This window comes from Dermacentor albipictus, unplaced genomic scaffold (genome assembly GCF_038994185.2).
Source record: "Dermacentor albipictus isolate Rhodes 1998 colony unplaced genomic scaffold, USDA_Dalb.pri_finalv2 scaffold_15, whole genome shotgun sequence".
Taxonomy (NCBI): domain Eukaryota; kingdom Metazoa; phylum Arthropoda; class Arachnida; order Ixodida; family Ixodidae; genus Dermacentor; species Dermacentor albipictus.
Genome location: NW_027225569.1, coordinates 2,047,521 through 2,069,227, shown reverse-complemented (window position 1 = coordinate 2,069,227; position 21,707 = coordinate 2,047,521). Strand labels below are relative to the sequence as shown.

The following is a 21,707-nucleotide window of genomic DNA, read 5'->3' as shown; positions in this document are numbered from 1 at the left end:
CTGCTGATTAGAAGCAAAGTGGTCATGTTACTGCAACTGAAATACTATTGCACTCAATGTAAGCTACGTGAGAATGCATGGCAAAGCGCTCGCACATTGCAGGTTGCAATAAATGTGAGAGTACATCACAAGTTGTGCCCACAACTAACTTCACGTTGTGTGCCGTTCAGTTTTCATCACCACATAACCACTTCAGAAGCCCGAATTGCATAAGAAGGACACTTGTATTCGGTAATGACATACTCAAGGATGGTAACTGTGACACAAACGTAGTGCAAGGACTGAGAAAAATCGTCCTCGCATTTTATAATAAGCTATGTCAGTTATCAATGCTTGTACTTCAAAAAATTCACACGCTGCACTATACGTGGTAGTTAAAAAGAAACCACACTTAGTAAATAAATAGCCCGCCAACATGCACAGGGAGTGTGCTGCAGCTGCTGAGCACACATAGTGGCAGGCTTAGACAACCAACTGCCATTTACCGCGTTTCACTCTGCCTGTTACTTGACGCGCTGTATCTGCTGAACTGAGCACGTGCCTAAGCTGTTTGTCGGATTAGTGCCCAAGTGACAATGAAAGAGCTTGAAGAACATTAGGTATGTGACTGAAATTTTGCTACAAATTTGGCAAAATGTTCGCACAATATTACATTGCATAGTCAAGCAAAAGGCGGGAACTGGATGAGTAGCATTCAGTGCTACGAGTTGTTTAAGCGGCTTGAACACAGCAGAATGTCAGTCGGCAATCATTCAAGTCTGGACAACCTTCCGCATCAACAGACGGTGACCATGTCGAGGGAGTTAGTCATTTGCGCAAATCGTCGTTTAACTGTTCTAGAAGTAGCTGACAAGTGGGCATCAGTGCAGGGTCATGCCATCAAATTTTGAGTGGCAAACTGGAGATGCGTCGTGTCATTGCAAAATTCGTGCCGCATTTGTTGACTGATGACAAGAAACAGACTTGTGTTGAAATTGGCCAGGAACTGCTTGCCACTCCCTATGAAAGCTTCCTTAAGAATGTAATAAAAGGTGTACATTAAAACGAAGGTGCAGTCGCAGTGAGTGAGCAAAGGGTCTCCTTATCAAAAATTAAAAAAAAACACGCACGAGTTAGCCAAACAGCAAGGTGATTTTGGTTGTTCTTTTGACTGCAGAGGAATTGTACATCAGGAAATTGTACCATGGGGCCGCATGGTAAACAAGGAGGTCTGGCACATTTGAGGGTTGCTGTGCACAGTCCTGAATTATGGGAAAACCAGACATGCATATAGCATCGTGATAATGCACCGGCCCACATGTTGTTCCTTGTCTGCAGCTATCCAGCAAAACGTCACACTCCTGTTGTTCCCCATGCACCGTATTCTACAGATCTAGCCCCAGCTGACTTTTTCCTGTCTCCCAAACTTCAAACTATGTTTAAAAGGCGTCGTTTCCAAACCACATGGGACATTCTACACAATGTGACAACCGACCTGCACTCCATCCTAGAAGTCGTTCCAGGAGGCTTTCCAAAAAATGGAAGAAACGATGGGAACAGTGTATTGCCAGTAGAGGGGCTACTTTGAGGGGGACAGTGCTTAAGATGTTGTGAGATAAGCAGTAAAGCCGCTATAGGAAAGTTTCAGATTTAGAACACATTTCATACAATAAATGTATCCAAACACAGAACTACAGCTGTGTGTGCAAATGACTTTAGAAAATTTTGGCAAAATTAACACTTACACCCTTGTCTGCATTGTGTCCTTCAAGAACAGCAGCGCGTCAAAAAAGGGCCATGAACTCTCCGACGATTCGGCGGCCACTTGACTGGCGCAACTTCTGAGCTTATCCTTGTGGGCAAAGAAGAGGCGCCGAAACTTGTCCCGTAGCGACTTCCATCGTTTCTGAACAAGTTCAACGCCTTCTGCGCAAATGACAATCGGAAGAATGTATAGTAACACTGCTGATATAAGCAAAGCATCAAAATCCGCCAGTCAACTCACCTTCAATGCCCACACCAACGGGCATGACGGCGGCCGCTACTTCACGCCACAGGGCCGCTTTCAGAAATTTGTTCTTGTGCTCTCGGTGCCGGGCCATCCACAAAGCTGGCCGCTGCTCAACAGCAGCGATCAGCAACTCAGTGTCGGCGATCGGAATTCCGACCATGCTTCTCGGACGCACACAACGAACTACACGCGAGCAGCAAGCACAGAAACAGCACGGAAACAGACAGGAGACAGCATGACCAGTTGCAATCGATCAGGAAGTGTCGTCATGTACGATGGAGGCTTCCGGCTAGGTAGCCCCTTCCGTGCACTTTCGCGAAGCCGAAACCGTCGATTTGTTTGCCGGCCACTGTTTGCCGGTTATCGCCGGCCACTGGTTTTTATACGTGCTACCCCGCCGTTAGCGGATTTATTTTTCGTGTACTGTTTTTCGCGGATATCTCTGGTTCAGTTCTCGCGCACATGCAATTGATGCCTGAAAGCTGAGCAAAGTTCACACGCAGCTGTATCGAAGGGCAACTTGTCGATCGCGTGGCATCACATGCGGATCATTTGTTCTGAAATTTAAAGACGTTGTAACGTCTTAAAATGCACAAATTGGAACAAAAAAACACACAACGCATGTGGTCATACATTCCTGAGATGTGCCGGAAAGTGCGACGGCTGCCTTCGCCAACGGTGACGACGGATTCCGGTCTTGACAGCAAGCACACCGAGGTTCACCGCGCAAACTACATTTCAAATGGCTGTAATGGAACCTTGCTACTAAATTCACTTCGTTCAACAGAGTTTCTTAGCTGGCCTCGTTCACTCGCCAGTTACGAACTCGATGGACCCGCTAGGCCTACGCGTAACGTAAACAACATCGGCGATAGGCGAGTGCTGATTATCCAGACTTCGGAACTCGTAAACATGTTTCCATTTGTTTTGAGCACAACAAAATACACACACAACAAGCACGGACGTTGCGGTAATCGTGATTCGGTTGGCTCTTTTAACAGACGATCGCACTGAGCCCCGGCGGAACCCAGTGGGCAGGTTGGATTAGTTGGCGTCGTTCGAAGTCGCTTCGGATCCACGTCGCACTGCCACAACCCACGGTCGTCGGTCCTGTCGTCGTCAGCATACTATTACAACACTTTTTCAGGAACACTGTCGCGCGCGTCGTACGCCCAAGAAACTCGGACGATCGTTGGTGCCGTCGCCTTCGTACGGGCAGGTACGGGCGGCCATGTTAGGCCTAGTAGCGGAGTCTCCGCAGCCTCCGATTGGTTGACGCCTGCGAATCGTCGCAGCCTCTCATTGGTGCATGCCGGCGCAGCTTCGCCGCGCGTCGGCAAACTTCAAGCATCGGCAGTAGACATTATTCACTTGGCAAATGTCGAAAACTTTTCTGAAAGAAAGCCAGTGCCGAGAGGCAGCAGCACCAAGTGCGGAGGGTGGGGGAGGTCTCCCTCCCACTCAGGATGAGGGTGCATCTAGTGGCCTTAGAGCCCCCGAGATCGCAGGCACTCGTTTTGAATGTGCGGTGTGCCACAGAACGTTTGACACGAAGAGAGGCCTGTCGATACACATGACGCGAACAATGCATAAGGGCGATGATGTGACAAAAACGGAAGCTGGTGGATCACAGGAAGTGAAGGAGCTGAGCCACGCTAGAGGATTGGAAGGCATGTCGTGTGGGCAGCAAGTAACAGCCTCTTATAAGGTGACAGAGGGGCGAAGGATGGTTGATGAAATGGTACGAATGAAGCCCATGTCCTCCGAGGATACAGAAGGAAGTCCAATGCTTGCAGAAAGCATTCAAAGCTGAAATACGGCAAGCAGAACTGGAAATGAAAGCCTGAACAGGCAGGCCAGGGACTCTGTTCTAGCGGCCACCTCCGACTGCCCAGCACTAGGTGTGTCCGTAACGGTGAACCCTAGGGGCGCGGCCGACGGCAACCACCAGGGGTCAGCCTGGGTTAGTACGGGGGCCCGGCCAAGAGATCGACGGAGATTTATTGTCCCGTCTGGTCTACTGTCGGAATCAGACAGCGAGGTAGATTCCCATGCGTACTGTGGGAGATCCCTCACTGAGGCGAGACAATCTCCCGCATCGGATTTTTTAAAGGGAGATGGGGCGTCCTTGAAGGGCCGATCTGCCCCCGCCCCGGCTGACGTGGTAGCGGCAGGCGAAACGTCTAGTCGCAAGAATCCTGACCATGAGGTCTGCCCCGAATGCAGCAGAGCATTCAACTCAAAAATTGGTCTCAGCCAACATCGTCGCCTCTGTCATCTCGAGGCCTACAATGCCGACATAGACCTGACAAGAACAAAAGCGTGATGGAGCAGAGAAGAAGACTACCTCATAGCCACAATGGAGGTAGAACTCACTATTCAGGGTGTCTATAACATCAACGAACGACTTGCAGAAAGATTCAAGCACAGGACCTTTGACGGCATTAAGTGGCACCGAAGAGGTCCAGCATATAGGAAACAAGTGGACAAAATCCGGTCCCGAGTCATGTCAAGCGCTGTCCCGAACATGGCACGGACAATCGACGTCTCTCAAGATGACGTACAGCAAGAACAACACCGTCCCTCGAATCACAGAGAGCATGTTAAAGAAGAGCTGTGTTCCCTGGTGGCAAAACCACCACCACGGGCATTTCAAGCGCATAGGCTTTGGGAAATCGCAAAGCTATTTCTCGCGGACCAAGATACCGCAACCTCCCTTAACAGCTACTTGAAGGTGTTTGCGGAAAACAACATCCCCACTAGCGGGACTCCTAGAAGGCCTATGAGGGAAAGCAACCGACAGAGGAAAAAGAGAGAATTCGCGGAAACGCAGAAATCGTTTAAGAAGAATCAATCGCAATGGACGAAACGTATACTAGATGGGAGAGCTGAATCGGCGGTGCAGGAGCCTCGAAAGTTCCTAGAGGAATGGCGGGCCATAATGGAAACAATGGAAGAAGCATCAGTAGACCCAAACGTGGCAAGACCACAAGAGGCAATTGACTCGCAGCAGGTTATCACGGCGGCAGAAATCAAAGGTGCATTCCTAAGAGAAAATTCGGCCTCTGGACCGCACGACTTTGCTGCCAGGCGATTGAAAACCGTCCGGACGGCAGTGCTGAGGGTTTTGCTCAATTTGCTGATGTTACAGAAGCGACTCCCAATCTTCTTGTGCCAAGTCCGCACAATTTTCATACCAAAGAAACCCGAGGCCTCCACTCCATCAGACCATCGGCCCATCACGATCTCTCATGTTTTGGTTCGCCTACTTCATAAGATTTACTTTAACAGACTCATATCCGAGCTCAAACTTGATGAGCCACAGAGAGCCTTCATTCCGGTGGACGGATGTACGGAGAACATCTTGCTTCTGGCGACAATGATCGACGAGGCCAGGCACTCACGTGTTCCGCTTCTGATGGCCTCCATCGATATAGCAAAAGCCTTCGACAAAATAGTACACCAAGCAATCCTTCGGGGATTAAGACGAAAATGTGTGAGCGAAGACTTCATTCGATACATCAAAGATTTCTAATGAATAGCATCAACAATTCTAACATATGGGGAGAGCTCGTTGTTGGTCCACCCAGTTGCTGGAGTACGACAGGGGGTTCGCCTTTCGCCACTGTTCTTCGACCTTGTTGTCGATGAATTTCTGGAAGGGCTCAACCCTGAGCTATCGTTCCGATGTCAAGGTCTCCAGATTTCGGCAATCGCTTTTGCCGATGACCTCATTCTGGCTACGAGTACAAAAGATGGGCTCAACGAGCAGATTAGGAACCTTGAAAACATTCTGTCACAGAGAGGACTACGAGCGAATGCAGAGAAGTCCTCCACGTTGGTGACCCTACCATCAGGCAAAGACAACAAGTCCAAAATCTGCCCCTATATAAAATTTCAGATTCATGAGAAAGACATGACCTCGCAAAATTGCACATCTCTCTGGCGATATCTCGGTGTGACCTTCTCGGCAACCGGGAGGATACAAGGACCTATAAGGCACGAGCTGGCGGCATTACTCTAACGAGTATCCAGCGCTCCTTTGAAACCACAGCAAAGACTGGTGATCCTGCGATACTACCTCATGCCCAGATTGACACATCGGTTAACTTTGGGACCGATTTCAGCAAAAACATTAACGGCAATAGACAGGACAATACGGTCAAGCATACGAAGATGGCTGGCACTACCGCTTGACGTCCCAATGGGATTCTTCTATGCGCAAATCGAGCAGGGGAGTTTGGGGATTACCTGCCTGAGGACAATTCCGTCTCTAACGGCTCCGAAGATTCGCGAAGATGACGCATTCGTCAAACTCAGCCTGCACCTTTGCAGCAACCAGAAGGACAGTGACGGATGCGATTCATCAAGCAGAACGCTTGTGTGTCTTTAAGGGAGAAACCCTTCGGAATCCAAAAGAGTCCGGCCGCTTTTGGTCATCACAGTTGCACGCCACAAGTGATGGCAGATCATTGGAAGGCTGCAAAAAAGCGAAAGGCTCAGCGTACTGGCTAAGAGAGGGTACATCGTTCCTCAAGGGCAGGGAGTTCATTGACCTCACTGAATTCCATATTGGACCGATGCCCAGTCTGACCCGGCTAAAACGAGGGAGAGATGTGTCGAAGAAATGCAGAGCAGGGTGCGAGTCGGAAGAACCAATGGGTCACATTCAGCAAAGGTCTCACCCAACGCACCACACAAGAATAGAAAGACACAACAATATAGTCAAATACCTGTCCAAAAGACTGAATGACTTGGGCTGGCACATGAAAGTGGAGCCTCACTTTGCCACATCACAGGGCACAGAATTCCAGACCTGGTGATCAAAAGGGATTCCCAGGCTCTAATTGTTGATGTCCAGGTGGTGGGGACGAGGGTAGGTCTAACACAGGCCCATGAATCAAAGACAAACATATACAAAATCCCAGAACTGCTGCTGTCCATGGACCCTAGACCGACAGTGTCTTCAGTAACGATGTCCTACAGAGGTGTCTGGGCAACACAGTCAGTGACCAGGCAGCACACCAGCATTGGTCCAACCATGGCCCAATGCTGGCAGAAATTGGTACCAATGTTGGACCAATGTTGGCATATTGGCAAAGTGCAACCCAATCCAATGCTGGCCCAGCGTTAAAGCCAAGATTGGACCAATGTTATGCCAATGCAGCAGCCTTTGTGCTGCCATCGTAGGACCAGCGTTAAAGCCAAGATTGGACCAATGTTATGCCAATGCAGCAGCCATCGTGCTGCCAGCGTAGAACCAGTGTTGAGCCATATCCTTGCCATTATTAATGCCAGCTTTGAGCCAATGCCCTTTGCATGACGAATATTCTAGCTATGCTGGCTTTAGAGCACGCACACATTCTTACCGCAAACGTTTTGCTAGCGGCATTTCTTGTAGCAATTGTCCCCTTACCGTCTTCCTCAATAGTAGCTAGGAAAGCTCGACAAAAAGATGTCAAGAAGCAGAAGCCATATATGCTTGCAAATAATAATAAAAGAATACTGAAATTGACGTTTATGACAGTTTATTTGCGAATAAATTTTCACAAACAGGCATTTTCCGTGGAACTAGATGGGTGACGCTCGGTTATCTTCAAACAGTTTATTTACAGGCACTGCCCTCCGGATAGGAATTGGGCAAGGTGCCGAGGACGGTGGGCTGGCCAGGGGTTTCAGGGCAGGGAGCTGACGTCGGTAGGCAGGTTTGTCAGTGCTTGGATGACAGCGGGCTTATCAGGCCCCCGAGGACCACGATAGCGTGGTGGTTTCGTTGATATTGCTACCATATCCCATAGCGACTTCACCATTAGTTGGAGGAAATGCTTGCACTGTAAAAGAAAAAGAAACATTATCAGAGATGTTGGTATGACAAATGTATGTGGGAGCGTTTTCATTTGAAAAATCGCCATACTGAAACAATATTATAAATCTGAGCAGAGAGTTCAATGGGGTGAATCAAGAAACTTTCTTGCAAGAGATTTGTCACGTAACACTTCTTAATATTTCGGCACATAAGGCATACCTTGTACAAGGTGTAACGCAATATTTAGAACAGACATAAAATGCGCAGGATCCGTCCGTCTCTTTACAGCCCACACCTAGTCAGCGTAGCACTATATAATTAAAAAATCGCAGCAAAACCTGCTGCAGCACAAAAAGTCTAGTTTCAGACTGTGTAGACACAATGCGGCCTTCGTGCGAAATTTTTGATGTGGAAACCCAGAAGTTCCGTCAGGAAACACTAGTAAAAGAGGCATTTATTATACGAAAAGAAAGAAATACTGTCAGCTGGAAATGATGCTTGACCTATAACAGTGAGAAGAAGCGTGGTTCCTCGGTATCACTAGCAGGATCAGGCCGCGCGCGTGGCTTGATAAAATCATAGTCCTGGAATTTGGGTGAAATTCACAGAGATTTACACGTGGTTCTACTCCAGGCACTATTCAAAGGTTGCAAATAAAAAGAGCTATTTAATTACAGGCACTCTACATTAGCCAGGCCTGTTTCAGTAATATACATAACGCGTGGTATTGCTTGGGTGATATAGCTTGGGTGATATTGCTCCTTATAAAACTTATAACATGCGCAAAACAAATGCACTCACCATTGTAAGATCCGTGCTTCTTTGTATCCGAGTTCATTCCACATCGAAGACGGTGGCCACGGGCGCCGACTTTTTTTCTAATTGTTGTTTCGCCTATATTAATTATAACACTCAGAAAATTTCGTGGCCACATTGCTGTGTATTTCAACATGTAGGCTTCTCAGTAGGAATGACGAGCGCAAGCGAGCATTTTTCACGAGAGGAGTGCGCTGGCAAGAACGGACAAGACGGCAAGCACTCAGGCCGTGTTGCACCCAGTCGGCGGGCTAGCGACGCATAGAAGGAAAGAGTGAAAGGAAAGGGTGAACAAAGAATACAGCGTAAACGCCACTTTCCCCGGCTGAACCTAGCCCGACCGCATTTTGGGGGGACGGCGAGGGAGGGCGACAAGCCGCTTTCCCCCATGCTTCCGAGAGCACCCAATTCGACACAGCAGCTTATGGCTGTCAGAACGCTTGACTCATAGCATTGACCTCGCTCACCTGGGTGCATGGGGGAGAAGCAATGGGGGGAGGTGGAGGACGGAAAGCTAGGCCGAAAAAAGAAATCCGGAATGCGTCGTGCCTACTAAAGGCAAAGACAAGAGGTTGTTGACACGCAAATGCCAAAACATGCAATAATTTTTTTTTCTGTCAGGGGCATTCATACAAGGAGCTTACTACACATGCACGAACAAACAAATATATTATAACAGGAGCATGATGATTATGTCGCCGCAACATGCCATGCATGCTAAACAAACAAATAGTTTCACTAATACATATGCGCTCCATCTCGATTCAATTTAAAATGGTTCCATCAGCTCTGAGGCACTGTAATTCTCGATTCTCCTCAGAATCCTGACGCACTAAAGCCCACGAGCGTACATGCAAAATATACAATGCGCAGGGAAATTCTCAATACCGTTGCTTCTTATGGAAAGCTCAAGTTCTTATTTACGATCAATAAAGCAGCGGCTAAATTTATGCGACTTCCCCTGCTTGCTACGTGGTACACTGGCTTATCTCTTCAATGGATGCATTTCGGTAAATTAGAAGTGCAATAATGGCGGTGTACCATTCATGGAGTTGACATGGGAGAACACATTCCTGGTTCCTGCACAGTGTGCCTGTGATCAGTGCGTTAGTTTTCAAAACACGTTGTTCAATCTCAGCAAGTCGTAGAGCACTAAAAGCCGACAAGGCGAAAATTGCTTATTACGGGCCAATGTCCTCCAAAGAAAGCCAACTAGTAACCCATATTGGCAAATCCATACGAAAGTCTGTCCAATTATTCCCGCCTTGTTGAACGGCAGTGCCAATATTGTTTACTGACTGTGTAAACTGGGCCAACATTGGATCTCTATCAGAATGGCACAGCCGATATTGTTTACTGACTGTGTAAACTGGGCCAACATTGGATCTCTATCAGAATGGCACAGCCAATATTGGCACCACGCTGTTAACCTTGGGCCATAATTGGGCCAGCAATCAGAATGGCACTGCCAATATTGGAACCACGCTGTTAATCTTAGGCCGTCATTGGACCAAGAAGTGCCAATATGTTTCCAACGTTGGCCCAACCTGACGTGTCGCCTGGGTGGGGATTCTGAGACATTGGAATGGGTATACACGACTTCAAGATAATGACGATCTAATGCTTGCAAGGAGGCCTTAGGTCATTTAGAACACACCAACAGATGACCTCCGTGAGGAGGGATATGAGCTTGAGGGGAGTATAGACATCCCACCATATTTCTAGTCGCAAGTCGCGACATTTGTTTCGGTCCACATACCTATTAGATGACAGTGTTCCACGCCTGGACTCTTGGCTGCGTCCGAGGGAGAGGAAGTTTCCGTACAACGGAGCACGCCGTTAGGACGTACCTCGGCCAGTCAAGACCCAGGCTGGGGGAAAAAAGCCAAATGCCTCGTCATCTAATTAGTGACGCGCATGAATGGATTAACGAGATTCCCACTGTCCCTATCTACTCAAACTCTCCGGCTGGCCACCCAAGGGAGAGACAGCAATGTAAGTGCTCTTGGATTTTTCAATCATAACTCTGGTTTTTCTCGCGTGTCATCAACAAACTTGGTGTTGAATTGTTCGGGAAGGTTTCGCGGTCATGAATATACCAGGTTTCATTACTTTGGTGCAATCTTGACTTTGTTATTAACGTTAAAACAAATGTAAACAAACCATCAGACCTAGGGGCAAAAACGACAGTTTCTTCAATTTTTAGCGCTAAAACCCTTGGAGCAGTGGTGCTCAGATTTTGCATTTCTCCTTTGAAATTATTAGGAGAATAACCAGCTAAAATTTCATTACCCTACAATAACTAGGTCAAATGTTATTGACTACTGAATGCAACTTCATTTTATTAATCCACCCTAATTTTCGACCACATGTGTGTCGAATCCCGATCCACCAAATCTCAATTAAATAAACACCATCCGTCAATAAAAAGTAGAAATTCGTAATCTACGACCTCGAATTAGTATAATTCAACCATTATTTTAATGTAGTTTGGCGATATACTCTTGTAATAAACAAGGAAGAAAGCATAGCAAAAATGTAGGCAAGGGCGGCCATTTTGAACCTCGTAAATGCCATTCTGAATCCACGCCAATCAGCTTCAAAGTAACGCACAAAGCTACTTCTTTTTTAACTGTTAGTTAGTTAGAGACCTAATAAACAAAGATATAACATTATTTTTATTCAATTATCCCTTTTTCATTAGTAGAAAATCATTAGTTTTGTAGCGTTTACCCACACTGCACAGAACTAACATCAAAACCTGTTGCAGTATGGTTGTGTACTGCACAGAACTAGCGATACGCAGTTTTTGATGGAACAAGCAATTAATTTGTGGGAAGGAGATTCCACTATGACAAAAAAAGTGCACAAGTAGGCTCGAAACAAGAGTCAAACTTGCAACCCAGAGGCAAAGAGACTCGAAGAATCTGTCTCTGCAGGTCTACTCTCGAGCGAGACTAACCACATAGAAGGTTCAGTTTCGGGCAAAGAAAGAAACGTGGAATCCAGAGAAGACGAGCAACATTTGAAAAACGCCATGGACATCGATGAACGCTTCATCAAAGCAATGATGGAGTTACGACATGACTCGCCACCAACAAGAGAGGCATTAGATGCCATTTTGCACGAATTCCAAAATATGAAAGCCTTGGCTCTTAGGACAATTGAGCATAATGCATACTTAACGGGCAAGGCTGAGGCCGAGTCCAAAGAAGGTTCATACTCACAAACTTTCTCAGTAGGAGGCGAGCAAAACAAGAACGCGCAGGGATCTCAAGGGCTCTGCTAATTAAATATACAACAGGAACAGAGAACCCTCAACAGAAAACAAGAGCTAAACTTAACTTCGAGCCAACTGAGTTCGGTCTCATTGATGTTGAGGTCAAGAACATCAAAGACGGGGTTGCAATAGTTGCAGATAAAGTCGAGGATCTCAGGAGCGTGGAGTCAGGCCTTAAGGCCAACCAGGAGATGCGTCATTTCTCTATAAGAATTTCCGAAGGTCTCTCTCCCGAAGTAAATATTGTTGGCGTGGACCTAGGAGTCAATGAAAAGATTCCAGAGAGAATCATCCAACAAAACAACCTCAAAGGAAACGAGAAGGAGGTCAAAATAGTTTGGGTGACAAAAAAGAGTCATCAAAATCTGTCACTTTAAGAATAAGCAACCGAGAACTTGCAAATGAAATGGTGAAAAGAGGCCATGGAAACATTGGTTGGACCCACTGTAGAGTCTATGAGAATGTTCTCGTCTCAAAATGTTCGAGATGTGCACGTTTCGGGCACATAGAGAAACAGTGCAGATCCAGAGTGGTAAGATGCACAGAATGTGGTGGAGCCCACTACTACAGCGAATACCAGGCAGAGACTAAATCCTGCCCTGTATGCAAGGAGAAGGGCTTTAAATGTAAGAAACATTCCATGTGGGATGCGACATCTCTCGCCTTTGATGAAGCCTACGAGTCTCAGAGGAGACGAATGGGATTTGTTTCAAAGTAACTAGTTCAAGGTCTCTGTTATACTTGTATTTCCCTACAAAAAAAAAACTGTTCTCTTGTTTTTATTAATCATAAAAAATGTGTACTAATTCACAAAACATAATTCAGCTAAATCAAGCTAGATCAATAAAAGCGACAACTCAACTAAATAATTTACAGACCCACTTTCAACAGGATATTTCAGTTGTTCAGGAACCTTACGCACTAAATAATAAAATAATAGGCTATCCACTAAAATCGAAAATAGTCAGTCACCCAGTCCTCCCAAAAACAGCCATCATAATCCATAACGAAAATCCATATTTTCCTATTACTTACCACACAAAATATAATAGCTATAATAATTAAATGGCAAGACGAATACATCAACATAATTAACTGTTACGTTTCACCAAAAGATAACATCGAACCCCATTTCTTAGAGATTGAAGAAATTTTAAAATTAAAAGATAAAGAGAATGTAATAATTCTAGGAGACCTTAATTCTAAAAAACATAGTATGGGGAGGCCAACCCTCTGAACCAAGAGGAGAGACACTTTTCGAATTCATTGTTAGAAACGATTTAAATATACTAAATAACGAAAATTCACTCCCTACTTTTGAAACTAAAAATGGGAAAAGCTGGATTGACTTATCTATTATCAATAAAATGATGGCAAACAAAATACAAAAATGGGAGGTTCTGGAAGAAAACTCTCTTAGTGACCAGAGGTATATAGCAATAACAGCTTTTAATAAACATGCTGAACCTATTAAACGCCTAACTATGAAGGGAGAATATCAGGTACTAGAAAAACTCAAACGAGACACATGGTTCCAAGAAATAGTAAAAGACGACATAGTAAATCCTACTCACACAGAATTAATAATAAACACCTTTTATTCTAAAATCGAAAACTTAGTAAAAAATACACCAAAACAATAAAAACAACAGATTCAATAGCAAAACCATGGTGGAACATAGAATTAGAAATAGAAAGGAAAAAAGTAAGAGCATTAAGAAGAAGGTATCAAAAAGCAAATGAGGACAACAAAGAAAGTTTTAAGCAAGTATATCAAGCGGCATTCAGTGGCGGCTTCCTAGGCAAACGCTGAACCATTTCTTCTGTGTTTTGCAGTTTCACTGGGCAGCTAGATATACTGCAGATCCCCATACACGTGCCCTTGTCATCGACTGCCCGAAAGGAAGCAAGCGCAATCTACGAAAGCACCTCGAGGCGACTGGCTCCGGAACCACGTGATTTCCGGGACCACCTGACCATCTGGACATATAAAGCCTGCCATCTTACCGGGGATCGCATACGGCAGCAGTGGCGGCTTCCTAGGCACACGCTGAACCATTTCTTCTGTGTTTTGCAGGTTAGTGGCGCACCCAGCGCGTTTCCGAATACAAATTGTAGTTTTTAGCTGCCACTGCTGCCCGATCTTGAGTGTACGTGTCTTTGTGTTACGACTATAGTGTATAATATGAACAAGGAAGTTTCAAGAATGCTACATGATTTCAAAGATGAAATTAGAAATGAGTGTAAACAAATGAAAGAAGCGCTAGAACGAAGCATCCGATCCGAAGAGAGAAATTTGCGCACTGAAATTGATGAAATGAAGAAAAGCATGGATTTCTTCAGTAAGAGCAGTGATGATACAAATGAAAATTGATGGCAACTTTAAGTAAAAATATTCAGCTGAAGATAGAAAACGAACTACTTCAACATAAAGTTTCTACCCTGGAGAAGGACTTGGCAGATTGCCAGTCGGGCCTCTTGCAGTCCGAGCAGTACTCGCGAAATGGAAATCTTGAAATTAAAGGAATAGTCGAGAAACCAAACGAAAATCTGGTTGAAGTGCTAAAGAAAATTGGTGAGGTGGTTGGTGAACCTATAGCACGCGAGGACATCGATGTTTGTCACAGAATTCGTACAAAGAAGGAAAATCAGACAAATATAATTGTTCAGTTTCAATGTCGTGACAAACGCGACGTAGTGCTTCAGAAGTCACGCAAGAAAAGGCTAACAAATGCATCCCTCGGCTTGCCCACTGAATCTCCTGTGTTTGTAAATGAACACCTTTGTCCCGAAGTGAAGAAAATGTTAGGGATGGTAATAGCACGCAAACGTGAACACAGCTGGAAATTTGTGTGGACGAAGAATGGCATTATTCTTGCACGTCACACAGAGACTTCACCTGTCATTCGCATCAGGCGTGAAAGCGACCTGAGCAAAATCACAAGCGTATAACAAACAGTAGCTTTGACACATTCGTACCTCCAGTAGAGAGGGCGTCCTCAGACTGTCTGATTCCCGAGGAAACCGTTAAGAGCCACAAAATTAGCAGCGAAGCAAAGATGCTAACATTCATGCATCTAAACGCAAGGTCACTGCTGAACAAAAAAGACGAAGTCACTGTGCTAATCAAATCATGTAAGGTAAAATTTGACGTACTCATGTTTACCGAAACTTGGTACAATGATGACTCGGAACATTATATACCTCAAGGATACGAGCATTTCTTCGTGAACCGCAGGGGAAGCAGAGGTGGCGGCGTTGCAATTCTAGTTTCTCTAACAGGGTATGACATTCTTGTAGAATATAGCACAGCTACAGAACATTATGAAGTCTTATGCATAAAGAAAGAAAAGACAGTATTTGCGGTTTTGTATCGACCCCCTAATGCCAGCCACTCTGCTTTTTTTTGAGTTTTTAGATAACCTTCTGTCATACGTAAATGAAAGCGGCTATCTGCTTACACTGGGCGGGGATTTCAACACTGACATGCTGACTAATTCAGCAACTACTGCGCAACTTTTATCTATCCTAGAGTGCAATGACTTCTGCAGCATCATCAGATTCCCTACACGTGTAACCGTCACTACATCATCATTACTAGACACTTTCATAATAAATTCGACTATCGATAGCACGACATCGGGAGTCATAAGTTATATCAGCGATCATGCCTATATACCTTTTTCTAGAGCGTAAAGGTACCAGATATTCTCTGAAAGAGGGTGGTGCAATGCCAAAGTATGTAGACACTTGACTGCCATACATGCAAGTATGGCAGTTGGACAGCAATGTTGCAACTTTATACATTCGCCACACCCTCTGCTGAGTCATTTTTTTATTTTTGTGGAAATCAACGAATGCGAAGTCCGCTGCCACCTTGCCAAACCCCCATTCCACAGCCTGCCGCACAGTGCTCATGCGCTTGTTGAAATGAGCCTCGTAGGGCTGCAATGATGCACCTCCAAAAGGCTTAAGGAGCAGGGGCCGGAGTGGATAGGCTGGGTCACCATAGATAACATATTCATGGCCTTGGGCGACTTTCTCCAGGTTCTGGTAGAGGGCCGTCTTCTTCAAAATTCTTGAAATAAAGTTAGAGATCTTGTGAGAGTAGAACAAAAAGACTCATTCAAATGCACTTGTTTTGCACAAACAGAAGCGGTGCGTGAGCTAAAGAAAAGTTAAGGGACCTTATTAGGGTATACATTTTAACCATTAAGCATGCAAGGTGCTGGTATCTTTGAAATGGGTGAGCAGAAGGCCTTTGTTCGAAAACAATTTTTTTGTGAAAAAGGTAACCTTGCAACCTTGTGAACTTCATGCGCCGTCCATGACTGAAAAATTTAGCTGAAATGTTCAGAGGAGTGTATGCTATCCGCTGAATGTGTTTTTTTTCACAATGCGCGAGGGGTGGTTGTAGACCTCTTTAATTCTCGGTCAGACATACCTAAGTAAGCAAGAAAATCAAACAACACAAACATGTATAGTTTGATATTTGGTGGAAGTCGTCCTGTAAGTGTAAAGTGGTTCTGAAAATATGGAACACGCCAGGGCAGGACATGCATAGGCAGCTTGGTAGCAATTAAAACATTGAATATTACCATACTACATTAGGTATTTGAGTTATTGAAGCTAATCGCCATGGCGCATTAGAGAAACATTTAGAGGCAACCTCACGCACCAGCATCGTGGCGCCGACCATGAAATGGTCCATCCATTTGGCATCGCGGCTTGATATTTTTGCACGTGATGCCGTTTGTGGCCAGAGAAGTGATCATGCTGTCCAACTGATGGCCTGCGAATTCGTCGCGCTGTGCCATCAACGAAACCCCAACAGTTCTTCAGTGGAGCGCCTTTCCTGTGAATAGCCTGATAAAAAAAGAAAAAGAAACAGCGGTAAACAGCTATCTTTAGCAAGAAACTCTTAACGTATTGAGAAAAAGATCATACTAGGATTAGACTACAGCGTAAGATACACTCTTTAGGTGTGGACATCGTGCCATGCAGGAAGAGCTAATTGTGTCCGTTTCGAAATCGTGCCAGAAGATGTATCTCTGACCGTACGTGTGGCACGTCAGAGGTGGCAATTCTTGTATAGTAGAAATGTCCGCTGTTGTGGTGCCGTTTCATGCATGCACTTGTGTGCAACAAATTTACTTGACTGTTCTTTTGCCAAATCTTCGTCATCTGCACATGGTTACGTGCGAAGTACAAAAAGAACTATTTTAGAAGGTAATGAAACGACACATTTCTTCATAACTATTACACACAGCGTGCATTAAAGAACACGGATGAAGAATAGACAAACACGAGCGCTGACTCACAACTAAAAGTTTGTCCCATTTAAACACGTGAATATCTTCTTGGCTCACTATTTTGTTTTCCACAAGTAATAAATAAAACCCTGCCACTGACCAGGCAGAAATATCCACGTTGGTCCTGTGCATGATAAGAGAGCAGACTGTGTACCAGTTACCACGGCAACAAGACCATTTCCTTTCATTCTTCTTTTTGCTCGTGCAATGTACCGGTTTCTCCTTGGATGATGCTTTGACCGGTATGCACAAGCGGAACATGAAGGTACATTAACTGGGAGCGCTCGTGACTACATTTCTTGTCATGTGCACACACCTAAAGAGTACATATGCCTTACAGCATGAATTAGACTTCATTGCTCAGCCAGCACTGCTGCTCAAGATGCTACAAGCATACATCACTGCCTGCACTTTTGACTTGACTTAAAACTCTAGCACCACTACAACAGAATAAAGCAAGCTTCTCCCTCGCTCTCTTAAACACAAACCCATACAAGCACACAACATAGGTGAAAAAGCATGCATATCCCACATGCTATGGCAATAAGTTGAAGCAAAGCTTCCTTTAATTATGGCACTGCCTCGCTATTAATTAGTGCCCAATTTTTATGTTCACAGTTTTGTGAAGTATGACAGTGTCGAAATGATATTAAACATTATCTTGGGTGCAAAATGTGTCTTGGGTGCAAAATTCTTTCTACGCAGTAAAAAGAATACACAGTGATATGTTTTATTACGGTTTGTCCTGCACAATTTGTATCCAGTGGGAAGTTGTGTACTGTCACCACCTCACACAGCGCACTGCATCGTGGCACAAGTGTTTATGTGCTGGACTGCACCTTGCACATTAATGTCACCTTGATGTCACGGTCTGGTTGTGAGCAAAGGCTGTGTAATGGAAAAGTATGGAACATACTGTGTGAGGTTGAGCATTTAAGTACCCTTTGTGAAAACAATGATCGTTACCACCACTAGCTCTGAATTTAGGCAAAGGTGTGTTCAAGTGTCAGCGCACAATGTTTACACTAATGGCCTCGTCCATAAAATTAAGCAGCCAGGACATTTCGGCTTTCCTTAAATACAATTTCCTTGCCGTCCAATAAATTAGCACTGCCCAGTGCGCATCTTAAAATTAGTACTCTCACAGCTCTCATTTCCGATGAAATGAGAGCTGCGTCGAATTCTGAAATTCCATAAAGCACCTCCAGATGACACCCACATTCACTTGCTTTGAAGCATTCATACATTTGTAGTTTCGCCTTGCAAACTGCCATGACCAAAGAGCAAAGAGGCTGTTCACTCATTTCATTACTACATAGACCACACTGATTACGTGGTGCGCTTGTTCGCGCCATAGTACGACACGTGTTAGCAACGGTGACAGGACAAGCATAAGACGCACACTGTTCACCTGGGGTGCGATCGGAGATGGTTGTTCGGCGCGTTCGTTCGGTTACCGGCGCGCGCGATTGGCCTACTCCGCGCCGACGTCGCCTGCCGCGGGGCGCCGCCCCGTTTTTGGTGACGTCAAAATGACGACACGCTCCTGTCAATCATCCGCCCACCGAGCATTTCGTCCGAACGCGACGGGAGTTGAGAAGTTTGGAGCGATCATACGGCTTCGCATGGGGCGTCTGGTGGATTGGATTGGATCCAACAGGCGGTCTTTTCGGCTGCGGAATGGCACGAATGGCACGTTTGAATCCGATCCATAGTTTAATTCTAGAAAATGGCGCTTCCGTTGGAAACTTCGGTTGTTTCGCTGGCGTTTCTAGAGGAAGGAGGAGAGTGGGTGGGGGTGCGAAACGCGTTTGAAGAAATGGCAGAAAGTGAATTCCGGCGTCGTTTTTGTTTCTCGAAACAAATAATTCGTTGGTTGTACAGAGAAATCGACAACATCATCGGTACCAACGAGCAACTGGGATGTTGTGGCTGCCTCTTGAAAAGTGCGCCACTCTTCCCGTCGTTTTTTTTATTTTTCCTTCTCGCTGTGCGCGACACCACCTAGGGACGACGCAAAGAACCTAATAGTTATAAATTGCAGTAGTCACACGTACTGCTATTTGAAAACGTGTTTGGGCTTGAGAAGAAAAAATACGTTTTTTTAGACAAAGATTTCATTCAATTGGAAGACGAGAAACATTTGGCTTTGTAGTGTACTGTTTGCAAGCAGACGACAAACGACGGAGGTAAACTTCCGGGAAGGTGACCGCTTCCTGATTGGCTGCTCTCTCCGCCCCGCTGTCACAAATTTTGCATACTGCAACTTCGTGACGTTGCAGCAACTGAACAGAACGCATGTCGAAGAAAATATCTCCGATCGCGTCCCTGCAGCGTTCTCATACGGCTGGTTAAATCCTGTATGGAGGCAAAAGCTGTAGTGCAATGTTCTTTGGGATTACTACAGCGAAATTTAGAAGAAGGCTCTCCTTTACATCTATAAGCTATCAGGTTCCTTTGCTGAGAAAGAACATGGCATACCTTACGAAGTTATAATTTTTCTAGTTCTGTATGGCATGTGGACAAGCCGCATCGCGCATTGGCACGACGACGTCGACTCGCGATGTATGCAGGCATACTTCTGCTCGTCGACAGTGAATTCCTCAAACCCTAAAGCCTTCAGCCATATGTCCCCGAGTTGCTTGCTTCGAGAAGCTACCGCGTTGCATTTTCCAATGTTGATTAGGTCGTGTCGTTACCCGTTTTCAGAGAGTAAACAAAAAATGCGTCGCTGGCCTAACTGAACATGCATATTTTTTTCCCACCGTTAACTGAAGAGACCCCAAACAGGGCATGCTTCCTGGCGTCGCCTTTGCCCCTCTAGCCTGCTGCTCATGTGTATTCTGCACGCTCACAGCTATCCTTGCGGGAATGTCGAAGGAAGAGCAAAGGTGGTTTCCTTTAAATGAAAAGAAAAAGTACGCACAAAGGAAAGTGGGGGTGAGGGAACAGGATGGATGTGTATTTTACACTTCTGCTGAAAGCGCGCTCTTACCTGGGAAAACAGCTCCAGGTTTTGTAGGTTCAGCCACCTGTGCTCTGTGAGGTCCGCTAGGAGGTGTCCAAAGTAGTATTCAATGTGAGATAAAACTTTAGACACCACACTCGATATCACCGAACTGTGGCGTCTGAAGAACACCTCCAGATCACACAAGCGGTTCGGATAGGCGAGACGCCGCAGCGTCATGCACAGCGCCTCGCGGCCAGGAACTCGAACCCGTTGAGCGCTCTCTACCTCTTCTGGAATCAGGAGGCCGGTCAGAAGATCGTCCAGGTCCGATTTCTCGAACCTGAACGACCGGTAGAACAACGTGCTGTCCATGGCATCCAAATTAAGCAGGCCATGCTTCCGAAGATCCCGCCGTGGTTCCACTGGGAGCAAGTTCACATCTTCTAATTCGTCCCAGTGCAGAGATCGCAGCAGCAGTTCGTCGTGAAGCACGCTATACGGCATCGCTGATGAACGCAGACACAAGTGTGCGCACAATTCAAAGGCAAATTACTGAGGGTGCTTGCTTATTGCCTGGGTAAGTCACAAAGGAGCGATCAGCGTCTAGACGTGGCTCAGGCTTGTCTTGGCAACGCTTCATGTTGCCTACTTTGGCACGTAGCAAACGCAAGACAAATGCTTGTTTATTGCTTCGTAAAAATAATAAAGCAGGCAAATTACTTACTTAATAAAGAAAAAAAAATTACCGACAATTACGTTACTTCCTAATGCGAAATTTGAGCGCAGCAAATAAGCTGTTTCACCTTTTCGATAGATTGAGGCAAAGAAATCGAGCAACACATGTATGCGCTATCACAGAATTTTTTTTTTTATTTTTCACACGTATTCCTTTAACAAAGACTCCACTAACAGTTCTTGACAGTCATGAAGGAAGCTTTGTGGTCGGAGAAATAGGCTGATATATGTTCGACTTGGTACACCAATGCTTGATTCTCAAAGACGAGATCTATACAAGTGCCTCGCGAGGTTGTCACAGCCGTGGGACGCGTTACGAGCGAGAGGAACGGGATGTTCTCCCGCATTCTCCCACAACCCGAGACTCGCAGGAAGAGGGGGAGGGGGGCGGCGTGTACACCCAGCGGCAAACGATGGGGGCAGAAGCGCGCGCAGCAAGCGGACAACACGATAAAGGGAGGAGGGAAGAGATAGCAGCGACTGACTGATGCCGCTGACGCCGATAGTGAGTCAACCCCTATCCGCCACACAAGAACAGGGGGGGGGGACCCTTTCCTCCTCTTTCTGCATGGCGGCGACGGTGTTCTATGCAGTCACGTTATCTTGAATCTCTAGCGGCGTCAGCGGCATCCAGCGGTATCAGTCGGTTGCTGCTAGCGCTGGGGGGATGAAAGGGGGGCGGAGCTGGTTACGAGGCCGACGACAACGCCGACGACAACGCCGACGACGACGCGAAACCCAGGAACGGACGCCAAAGAGCTGCGCTCTAAAAAACACGACTTAGCATGGCTCATTGAGTGTCAGTTATTGGGAATAAA

The 21,707-nt window shown here is 45.8% G+C and overlaps 1 pseudogene; it reads right to left on the bottom strand.

Annotated features, from left to right (window-relative positions):
• Positions 1-10,204: 10,204 nt before the first annotated feature.
• Positions 10,205-20,560, bottom strand: LOC135919062 (uncharacterized; annotated as a pseudogene).
• Between the last annotated feature and the right edge of the window lie 1,147 nt (positions 20,561-21,707).